This window comes from Dermatophagoides farinae, chromosome 4 (genome assembly GCF_024713945.1).
Source record: "Dermatophagoides farinae isolate YC_2012a chromosome 4, ASM2471394v1, whole genome shotgun sequence".
NCBI lineage: Eukaryota > Metazoa > Arthropoda > Arachnida > Sarcoptiformes > Pyroglyphidae > Dermatophagoides > Dermatophagoides farinae.
This window is the reverse complement of record NC_134680.1, coordinates 2,042,762-2,054,061: the sequence shown is the minus strand read 5'-3', so window position 1 is coordinate 2,054,061 and position 11,300 is coordinate 2,042,762. Positions and strand designations below refer to the sequence as shown.

The following is an 11,300-nucleotide window of genomic DNA, read 5'->3' as shown; positions in this document are numbered from 1 at the left end:
ATGAACGAATAGAAAAAACGGTAAGGAACAGGACAAAAAAAAGATTTCCCATAGGAGATTCTTCAATATATATTTTTTTATGAATGGCGAAAAAAGACAATCGTCAATGTTTTTTTTTTTGTTTCTCTTAAGATATATGATTCATTCAAGATGATGATGAAGAGATGTGTTTTCCAAGTAGCAAACACGCACACACACACACACACACATCAAAATCTTATCTTCATTCTCGTAACTTTGGTCCATTATTTTCAGAATTTTTTCCCGTGAAAATTTTCTTAGTTTGACAAGCATATTTATTTATTTGGAACGAAACACACACACAGAAATGAATCGTTCCATTTTCATCTTATGGTTTTAGAATTTTTTTTTTTTTGTTTTTTTTTATAGACATTTTTCTTCATATTCAATGGCTAATGATGATGATGATGATGAATATAATGAAATTATGTCAAAAATGAAAAAAGTCAACTTGTTCTTGTGCAGATAATAATAATAACCATTAGGATTCACAATGATGATGATCGTCATCAGCATTGAATTTTCATTGATTCAAATGAAATTCGTGACATTTTGTTCTGAATTAAGAATTTAAAATGACTTGAAATTTTTTTCTTTTTTTTCATTTTTCTTTATTTCATTTCATCAAAGAAGTTATCAGTATTGGAATGAATTTTTTTTCGTCTCGTTTTTTTTCTTTGCTTTAAACAATGGCTCAATAGATTTTTAAATTGTCATAAATTCTTATTAATTAATAATGGTCATTTTCAAACATACATGTCATATTGCCTTTAAGCTAAAATGAAAATTCTTCTATTTTGTTTCTGTTTTTTCTTCATTGTTTACCGGTTATTTTAACCGGTAAAGATCGGTTCATACTCACTTTTCCTTACTATTTTTGATGACCAACCAATAATTGATTCTTAATGGTGGAATAAAAAGTGATTATCAATTCTTTATTGCCAAGTTGAACCAATTGATTTCATTCGAACAAAAATGACCGAAAATAACAAAAACAAAAAAAAAATTCCGACCATTAAGTATCGAATTAATTGAACGAAAAATGAACCGACTCGCGACAACAAACAAAAACCTCAACTAAACTTGAAAGAACTTTGGAAAAATTTATTTATACACAATACGAATCTTGTGAAATTATTTTTTTCCAATGAAAAATGTAACGATTGTCCATCCAAATAACCAACATCATACGATATCAAAAAAAAAAAAATCTTTAGCTACGACAAAGGATTTACGATCATGAATAATATGTTTTGGCTTGCAAAGAACAAAGTCAACCAAAAAAAAAACAAAACCAACAAAAAAGCCAAGATTTTCATTTGAAGAATAGACCTCATAGAACTAGATTAGCAGACACATCATTTGTGATCAACCACTTCATTGTTTTTTGTTTCAGATTCCTTTATTTTTTTTTGGTGATGGTTGTCACATTTTTTTACGATACAATATTGTCAAAAGAAAAAGAGAAAAAAAGAAAAAAAAATGATCACCATCATCTATAACAATGATCCAGAAAAAGGAGATCGTGGATAAAGGATGAGGAAAGTGAATGAAATAGTGATAAAGAGAGAAAATAATGAGACAAGAAAATCTTTCTTTCACATATATTTTTATCTATCTCTTTCTGAATAATCTTTTTCTCATCTGGTTTTCATTATTATAATCTTGATGTGTTTGGTTGAAACTTTGGAATTCTTGGTTAGTTTATTTTTTTCATCGAACCTTGGTCGATTCATCCATAGAATTGATCCACATAGATACATGAAATTTTCCATTATATTTTTCTTTATTCTTATGAATTCATTATTATTCGTTGGTTATTGTAATTTATAAGTAAATTCTTCGAAAGAAATTATCGTTATCAATTATCTTCGATTTACAATAATCAATCTATTGGTTAGGTCGTTTGATGGTGAAACAAACAAACAAACAAACGAAAAAAAAACCTCAACCATTGTATGAACATATAATAATAACCCGCATCACAAAGAAAACCAATGCTTTTTTAAACTATAATCATAACGAACCAAAACAATAATGGCTAGTTCTTTTCACATTCTTCGTTTGCTTTCGTTGTTGAACCAATTTTATTTTTGTTATTTGCAGAACAATTGTAAATTTTTGAACAAATAAAACAAACGAGAAAAATTGCATTCCATTTTGATTTATTCAGAACCGGAAAAAAAGAAAATATTTACCAAAGAAACTGGGGAAAAAAATATGAATCGAAAAAAAATTGAATGTATTGTTTTTGTTGTTGTTGTAGCCGGAAGGCAAAAAAACCGTGAAAAAACATCAAATTCCCTGGATGAATAAAAAAACAATAAAGTAATCAAACAGTTGTGGAATCACTGTCGTCGTTGTTTTACATATGATCACATCAACATTGAATTGATTGAATGAATCAAAACTTTCTCAAATTTTTTTTTCACTTTTGGAAATGTGAAGAAAAAAAGAAATTTCCATCCTTTTATCATCATCATCATCGTCTAATTTGTGTGTGTGTGTGTGTGTATGTGTTCCAGATCAAAGATGGTGCAAACATGCAACAACAACTATATTCGTCCACAATTTTCTCTTTTTGGTTTGATGATAACAACATTGTTATTATTGTTGTTTGTACCGAACTAACGAAACGAAAAAAAAACGAATCGAAACCCATAAGACAACAGTAGTTGGCAAATAAAAGTCCAATTTTCCAATGTTTTTGTTGTTTTCAATCATTATTCATTTTATTCTTGTATCTTTTATAACGGTTTTCCATTTAATTCTTATTGTATTCAAGTATTGTTTATGTGTCTATGTTTTCTATATCCGGTTATGTTTTATACCAACTTGTTTAGTTGTTTTTTTTCTATTTTCCAAGTTGATTTATATAATAATAATAATAATGTTGTTGTGTGCAATGGTGGCCGTAACATTCAATCAATGTTTTTTTTTGTTTTCCTATTTTGTTTCTGGAAATTGGAAAACGATTCTAACATTGATCACTAGTGTATGTGTGTATGTGTGTGTGTGTGTGAATGGAAAATATTCGCCAGAAAACAATTACATAAGCATCTAAAATCGACTATTTTTTTTATGAAAGTAATCAACATTTGGAACGTCTTGGCAATGATGATGATGATGAAAGACCATTTGTTTTAAAACAAAAAAAAAATATGTTTTATTTTCCTTGGAAAAATTCTTTGTTTTTTATCATTTTATTTGTTTTGTTTACTTTAAATCGTATTTATTTATTTATTTTTTTTTGTAACCGAAAAATTGTCAATAAAAAAAAATATGAATCTAACAAACACCTGAGATCCTTTTTATAGTCGGTGGTTTTTTTTGGCTGTGTTGCTATACGATTGGTAGCAATTTTTTTTCATCTATTTAATCATATCTAAAATTCCTGTTTCAATTTGAAATTCAGACTTTGAACTTGTTTCTTCAAATTTCTTTCTTTTTCTCTTATTCTTGGTTAAATTTTTCATGGAATAATATCTATTGGAAAATTGAATTTTATCGCTTTTAATCTTTTCAGTTTACAAAAAGATTCCATTATTATTATTATCGTTGTTTTTTTTTGGTTTTAACTGTATAAAAATATTAGTGAAATATAGAACTTCTCTGGTACGAATACGATGATGATGACAAAATTGAATTTTTTTTTCTTCGCATTCAAACCAAATCGGAAATACAAAGATTTCATTTTTGCCATGGTCTTGAAAAAAATGTTTCAGGTTTTTTTGTTTTGTTTTGTTCAGACACTGAAACTTCAAATGATATTTCGTTTGTTCGATATATCGTTGTTGTTATTATTATTGTTGTGGATTTTGTTGATTTATTTGTATGTGTGTGTGTGTTTGTGGATGTGGGCGTAAACTTGGTTCGAAACCCGTTTATTATTATATCGTTTCGTTTGAAATTTTTTTTTCATTTTCTATTCCTGATGCGATCATCACTACTGAGATTATTTTTTTTTCATTTTTCTCTTCATTTTAAGAACTAATACAAAATTCAGTTTGAAAATAATAAATTTCATTCATCTTTTTCTTGCTATTTGCAGCTTTCAAAGCAAAAAAAAAATTCTTTCTTCTTTTTTTTGGCCTGAATTCTTTTCTTCATTTTTTTTGTATTTGATTCAGTTTCAGTGTCGATGATTTCTGTGCTCATTTTTATTTATTTATTTCGTTTCATTTCTGTCCTGTTTTTTTTTTCTTTCGTTTTCTTAATTCTTATTTCTCATTTCAAGAATGGCTTTGATTTTTTTTTTTGGTTTTTTGGTTTTTGTTCTTGCACACAAATTGGATCAATTTTTCTTTTGGTTCAATTCGATGGTCATTGGATTTTGTTTTTTTTTATACTCAAAAAAATCATTGGCAAAAAGATTTAAAAATAGTCTTGTCTCTCTCTCTCTCTCTCTCTCTCTCTCTCTCTCTTTGTGTGTGTTTGTGCAAGTTAATTCTGTTTAATAATTGAAAATAAGTGTGTTTGTGTGTGTGTGTGTGTGTGTGTGTGTGTGTGTGCATGTGTTTGTGTATAAAACTGATGATAATTTCTATTTCAATTCAATCAATGAATTGTATCGATTCGTCTAGGGAATGATTCTTTGATTCAAGCGATGATATATCTATCTATCTATCTATTGTTATTAATGTTATCAGATTTGATTTATTTAAGAAGCTTTGTTTGTTTTTCGAAACAAAAACCAATTGAATTGTTTGTTTCGTTCATTTATATTGGCGATTCGAATGGAAATATGTTGTCCAGATATATTTAATTTTTCAATCAACCAATCAATCAATCTGTTAATCAATCTCATTGCTATTTAATCAAATTTTTTTTCACAAAAAATATTTAAAAGAAAAAAAAACATTTATTCATGATTCTTGTTGTTCATTTATCATTTATCCGTTTGCATTGTTGTCTTTTTACATGCTTCAATAAATCTTTTTAAAAATGTGATTTTTGTTTGTTTATTTGTTCCAAATTCCGGGACAACTTGTTTTTTCTTTTGTTTGTTTTTTTTCACTTTGCCTACATCTCTTCAATTTTTAACCAAAAAAAAAAAAAAAAAAAAGAAAAAAAACAGCGAAAAAACGTATTAAAGTTAATTAAAACTTTTGTATCATAGAATCGTTTCAATGGATCATAATAATTGTTTATTTTTCTAGCCATTTTGTGGTCACTGATTTTCATCATCATCATCACAATGAATGAATGAATCTCACAACAAAAAAGTGGACAAGATGTTGTCGATGATTGAGAAAGAAAAAAAAAACATGTTTTCAATGATCACCACGACAATAACCACGACAATAACGAAAAAAAAACCATTCATAATATGTTGAGTAGAAACTACTGTACACAACTGCTACACAGAATTCTAATTTCGGTTTCTGGTTTTTTCGCTTCAAAACTTTTCACATTTTAAACAAAATATGTTGTCGCAAATTTTTTTTTCACTATTTTTAATGTTTTGTTGGTCAATAATGATAATGACAAACATTGACTACAAAGAAAAACCTGCTACATCCGTATAAAGAATTTTTTTTTTTTTGGTTTGAATCTTTTCAACTTTAACGGCGGTTAGAATTATTTTTTCATATTTTTTTAGAGTTAAAAAATAATTCCCGACTTGGAAAAAAAGCCGACCTCTATCATCATCATCATTGGAATAATTTTTACCGATGAAAACGACATCATTTTCGGATCATTAATCATCGAAAAGAAAGTTTTTTATGTAATATAGAAAAGTTTGTTTGTTCGTTTGTTTTTTTTTTTTTCATTTGTTCCATTGTTTTGGCTTAATGTTCAATGTTTTTCATGCAAACACACACACACACACATACACACACACATAGCAATGCAATAGATGTGTCATCGAATTTCCTGCCTTTAACTAAAAGAAAATTTATTTATTAAAAATGATTCATGATGAAATACAACGGGAAAAAAAAGAAAAATTACCGTTACTAGTAGTGAAACAAACTATATTTCTTCATCCATCTATTCATTCTGATCACACACACACACATACCAACACAAATACTAATGATGTTTTTCGTGATTAGAAAAGAAAACTGAATATAAATTAAATTACCTTTGGCCTAAAGATATAGATTACAACAACAATAATAATAATGTTGATGATGATTCTAAAATCAATTCTTTGAAAAAAAAAATAAAGAAAGGAATGAAAATCTTATTTGACATTGATGATGATATTATCCAATGAGTTGTTGTTGAATTTTTCATTTAACGTACGATAATCAAATTTTTTTTTTTGTAATACACTGAGTTTTTATGATAATTTTTTCCTTGGGGTTACTTTGTCTTACATTTGCCATCGTGTGTGTTGGTTGGTTGTTTCTAATGTGTTTTGATATATTATGTAAATTTTTTTTTTTCATTTGGGCAACTTTTTTTTGTCATTTGATCATCATGTAATTTGCCCGAAAGGTTTTATTTTGAATTCAAATCTAGACTTTGAAAAAAAAAATTCAATAGTGGAATATCAAACAGAAGAACATAGGATACTAATAATAATAATAATGACGAATGACTGAATGAAATTCGATCGATCCAAAAAGAATGAAAAGAAAAAACATCAATTTATATTGTCTGATGGACAGTCCAGCTGTTTGATGTAGTTTTGAATATCGGATGAAAAAAAGAATTTGATTCATTTTTTTAAATTTATATTTTTTACATTCGATAATGGACTAAATCAATGAGAAATAGATTTATTTTTTGTTTTGTAAAAAAAAAATGAAAATTTTTCCATTTTCATCGACCATCTATCTAGGTTATTTGATACATTTTTCTCCTTCTTCAACGCAATGTTTGTGTGAAATGATACAAAAAAAAAACAAACATGAAAACAAATTGTAAAGAAAAATATTTTATTTATCAATGAAAATGATCATCATTGGAAAAAACGATTTTTTCCGAAAAAAAATATACAAAAATAACTTTTTTTTCTAGGCCTCGTAAACAATGCAGAATTTTTTAAAATGTTGTTATTCAAAGTATCTAAGCCCATATAATGGTTGAATGGGAATTAGAATTCTTAAATTCTAGTTTAGATTCCGATTATATATTTTGATTGTATTTGTTGATGATGATGATAGAATTTTTTCTTTTCAAAAAACATTTTGTCATTTTTTCATACGAAAATATCACGGCTATTTTGACTGGTAAACTTTTAATTTTTACAATTATTTTTAATTTATTTCTTTTTGATTTTTGTGTTTTTGATCTCTCATAACCATGATTCAAATAATTTTGTTCACTATTCTGTTTTCCTATGAGGCAAAAATAACGATAATATTTTTTTTTTTTTGGTGTGAATATTGATAGATTTCATTTTGTATTCGATTTTCTTTTTTTTTCATGCACGTTTTCTTATATTGTTCATATGTGTATGTTTGTCTGCATCTGGAACTTTTTGTTCCGGAACGATGATGTATATCTATCTTGAATGGATCGATTCTATCTCTCAATTTATCTAATACATACATGTCTGTGTTTGTGTGTGCGTGTATGTGTGTCTGCGATTACGGATAAAACTTATTCACATTCACATTTTCTTCATTTCGCCTTTATTCATGATTCATTCATTTTCTATTGAATTTTCTACTCTTTTACTTTATCATCTTTTTCCTGTGAAAAAAAAAGATTTTTTTTTCTTCTGGTGTTAGAAACACTATTTTCGTTTACACACTTTATTTCCATTTTATATTATTATTTCGGCTGATGTTTGAAGAAATGAAGAAAAAAAAATGAAATGAAAATATTCTCGAAAAAATATACAATCGTTGAACATTTCATAATACACACACACAAATATATTGCCGGGAAACGAACAAAATGAACTCGAAATGGAAAATTATTTTCATTCTGGGCATTATTCATCATTGTTGTTGTTGTTGTATAACAGAATTTTATTTCCATTTTTCAATGATTGAGGTTTTTTTTTATTTCACTCATTCACATCGCCCGTATTCTGAAAAAAAAGATAAAGACAATTGTTTTCGATTTGAAAATAAAGATTTTTTTTTTGCTTTGTTTCTTATTTTGCCGTGTTTGTTGATTTGTGATTGTTTTTGTTGATATCGTTTTGTCAGGAATTTCCAGTCATTTCATTGAATAAATAAATAAAACGGTTTTTTTTATTTTGCACTGAATGTCCTAAATCGGTGTAAAATAGCTTTGCCAATATTATAAATTATTCACAATTTGCTGAATCTGTTTATTTTGGTTATTCTGTTTACTGTTGGTTGCTTTATAGTTCCTTTTTATCTATCCATTCATTTTTTATTAGTCCAACAATAATGATTTTCATCGATTTACTAGACTTCTGACTGAATTTTATTGACGATGATGATGATGATGATGATGTGTTAAAAATGGATATAATGGATTTAATTTAATTTAATAAATTATCATGATAATAACTTTTGTTGTTGTTGTTGTTGTTGTTGTTTCATTTGGTGTATATAAACATCCCATCATCATAATCATTAGAAGTTCATCAAAATTAAAACCATAAACTATGAGAATGAATTGAAAATTTTCAAATGAGAAAAACAACAAAACAAAAACGACCTTGAAACGGTTGATTGCATCGCTTTGGATGAATTCAATGTACAATCGATTCCGGAACTGACAAAGTTTGATAAAAATGGTCTCAAACAATTGTGATTTTTGTGTTCATCATTGCCATTACACTATTAATATTAGTGTTTTTCTATTACAATTTTTGGTCTTATCTTATGACGGCAAAAATTGAAGGGAACAAAATTCTTTAAATGAATCTATGTTCAGATCGACAATAATTCACAGATTCACCGATCGCGTAGTAGTCAAATTCATTGACTTGGACTGATCGTTTAGCGTTTTTTCACCATCACAGTGTGATTTTGCCAAAAGTTAATTTTTTTTCTTCTTAATTTTGTTAGATAACACTCCACACTGCATAAACAATCAACAGATAAACGAGAGATTTTTTTTTTTGGTCTTGATACATTATTAAATGAATGATTGATTCATTTTTAATCGTTTTATCGAATCAGAAATTGGGAAAGAAATTTTCATTCTGTGAATTGAATTTTTATTTTTGGTATTTTTGATTTTTTTTTTTTTTGTTCGCCCACATAATCTTGTGAAAATTTTCCCTGCAGTATGTTTATTGCTAATTATAATCCACATATGAGGATTGTGCAAGGAAACCTGATAATCATCATTCCTCTATGTCTACATTTGATGATGTTCATCAAACAAATAGACAGTCTTTTTTTTATTCTTTGTGTTTTATCGTTGTAGAAACGTGTGCTCATCATCATTGCTTTACATTATCTAATCAATTTTTATTTATTTTTCACCATTAACAATAGATGTTTGTGTGTGTGTGTGTGTGTGTGTGTATGAATGTAAATGATGCTTGTAGAGATTCATATATGGAATTCCATCATGATCATCATCATCAAAATCATATGAATAACTAAAGGATCCAATGAAAATTAACCCGAAAAAAAAATTGCTAATTTGAAAGCAATGTAAAAACTAATATATACGATATATAATGATGAAATGAAACATGACGAATATATGGTATCTATTTTCATTTCAATGAAGCACTCGATATGATTAACAAAAAAAAAAAAAAAAAAAAACAATATCAGCTACAACAATGGCATTTCAATCAACAATATTTTGCAAGATGCTAATAATAATAATAATGATGATGATGATGATGCCATACAATTTTTTTTTTTTTTTGAATGAAAAAGCAAAAAAAATCTAATCTATGAAATACTTTGACTATTATTATAATTTATTTATCCAAAAAAAAGTTACTGTTTTCAATTGACAGTTATTATTGGACAAATTTTTCTACGATGTGATTATTTCTATTATTATTATTATTATTAGCAACATAGAGATAAAAAAAACAACAAGGTCAACCCATTCAATGTATACAATGTATGTGAATATATATATGTTATTATTATCAATAGTTGAATTGAAATCAAATATATTTATATCTGTGTTGTTGTATAATAATAATAATAATAATTGAATTGGATGATAATCACGAATATTGGACATATATAGTAATTTACGATTCTTATATCTGTCTAGAATCTAATATAGATAATATGACACACACATACACACATAGTGAGTGAGAGACATGAAATGTTGTTGTTATTAGATTCAGATGACCAGCCATTCACCATCATCATCGGTAGTAACAAGCCTAACATGAAAAAATAGCCTCTAGGTTCAGCCCACTAAAAACGAAAAAAAAGCATTGAAAAAAAAAATCTCAGAATTAATGAAGAAAAAGAAATCCCGAAAACTATATGTGTTTGATTAGACGTGTAAGACATTTGATGTTACCAACAAAAAAAAGCGAAAGAAAAAAACTTGTCGCCTAAGATTTAATTATCAATATTGAAAATCATCGAACAAATCGAGAAAATAGAAAAAAAATAAGAGGAAAAACCAAAGATTTCTTTTTCGGGTCAACGTTTTGGATGTCGCAATATAAATGATATAACAAATAATAACACAGAAAATTAGTATCGAATCTAATTGAATATAATGTGTTTTTCCAACCAAAATACACGGGTTATATACATTGGTTATTCAGGAACCAAGATAATACTGCACTCTGCAAGTGAAAAGTATTTTTTCCATCTTGTTCTATTCTGTTCTATATTAATCACACAAACACACACACACAGACAATCATATTAATTAACCGTATGAATAATTCCATCATCATCATCATCGACAGCAAAGTTGATTAGTAAGAAACTTTTTCACATTCATTTATTCATTCAAACTATGAATTTGGAAAAATGATCAGGAAAAAAAACTGCCGGGTCCCATAAGAATATTCGCACATACACACACACACACACACACACATGGCGAGATTTTAAGAAGATTATTATATTTACACTGTCATCATCATGTACTCTAATATCTCTTGTTTAGTGAATGAGATTGAACGAAAGTAAAGTAGAAAAAACTAACAAACGACTTTACCAATTGAATATTCTTTCTAGTAGTGATCATTGAATAACATATTTTTATATGACCAAATCTTTATTTTCTTGTGTTTTGATCATCAGATGGTGAAGAATGACTTTCATCATCATCATCATCATCATCATCAATAAATGATCTAGTGTCCATTTTCCCATGCTGATACTCTGTTATGTTGGTGGTTGTTACAGAATTCAAAGAATTACGAAAAAAAAATCAGGAAGTAATAATAC

At 27.2% G+C, this 11,300-nt stretch overlaps 1 protein-coding gene across 1 annotated transcript in view; it reads left to right on the top strand.

Moving 5' to 3' along the window:
- Window positions 1-11,300, top strand: part of LOC124491082 (uncharacterized) — a 43,057-nt gene that overhangs the window by 1,933 nt on the left and 29,824 nt on the right. The window lies entirely within an intron of this gene.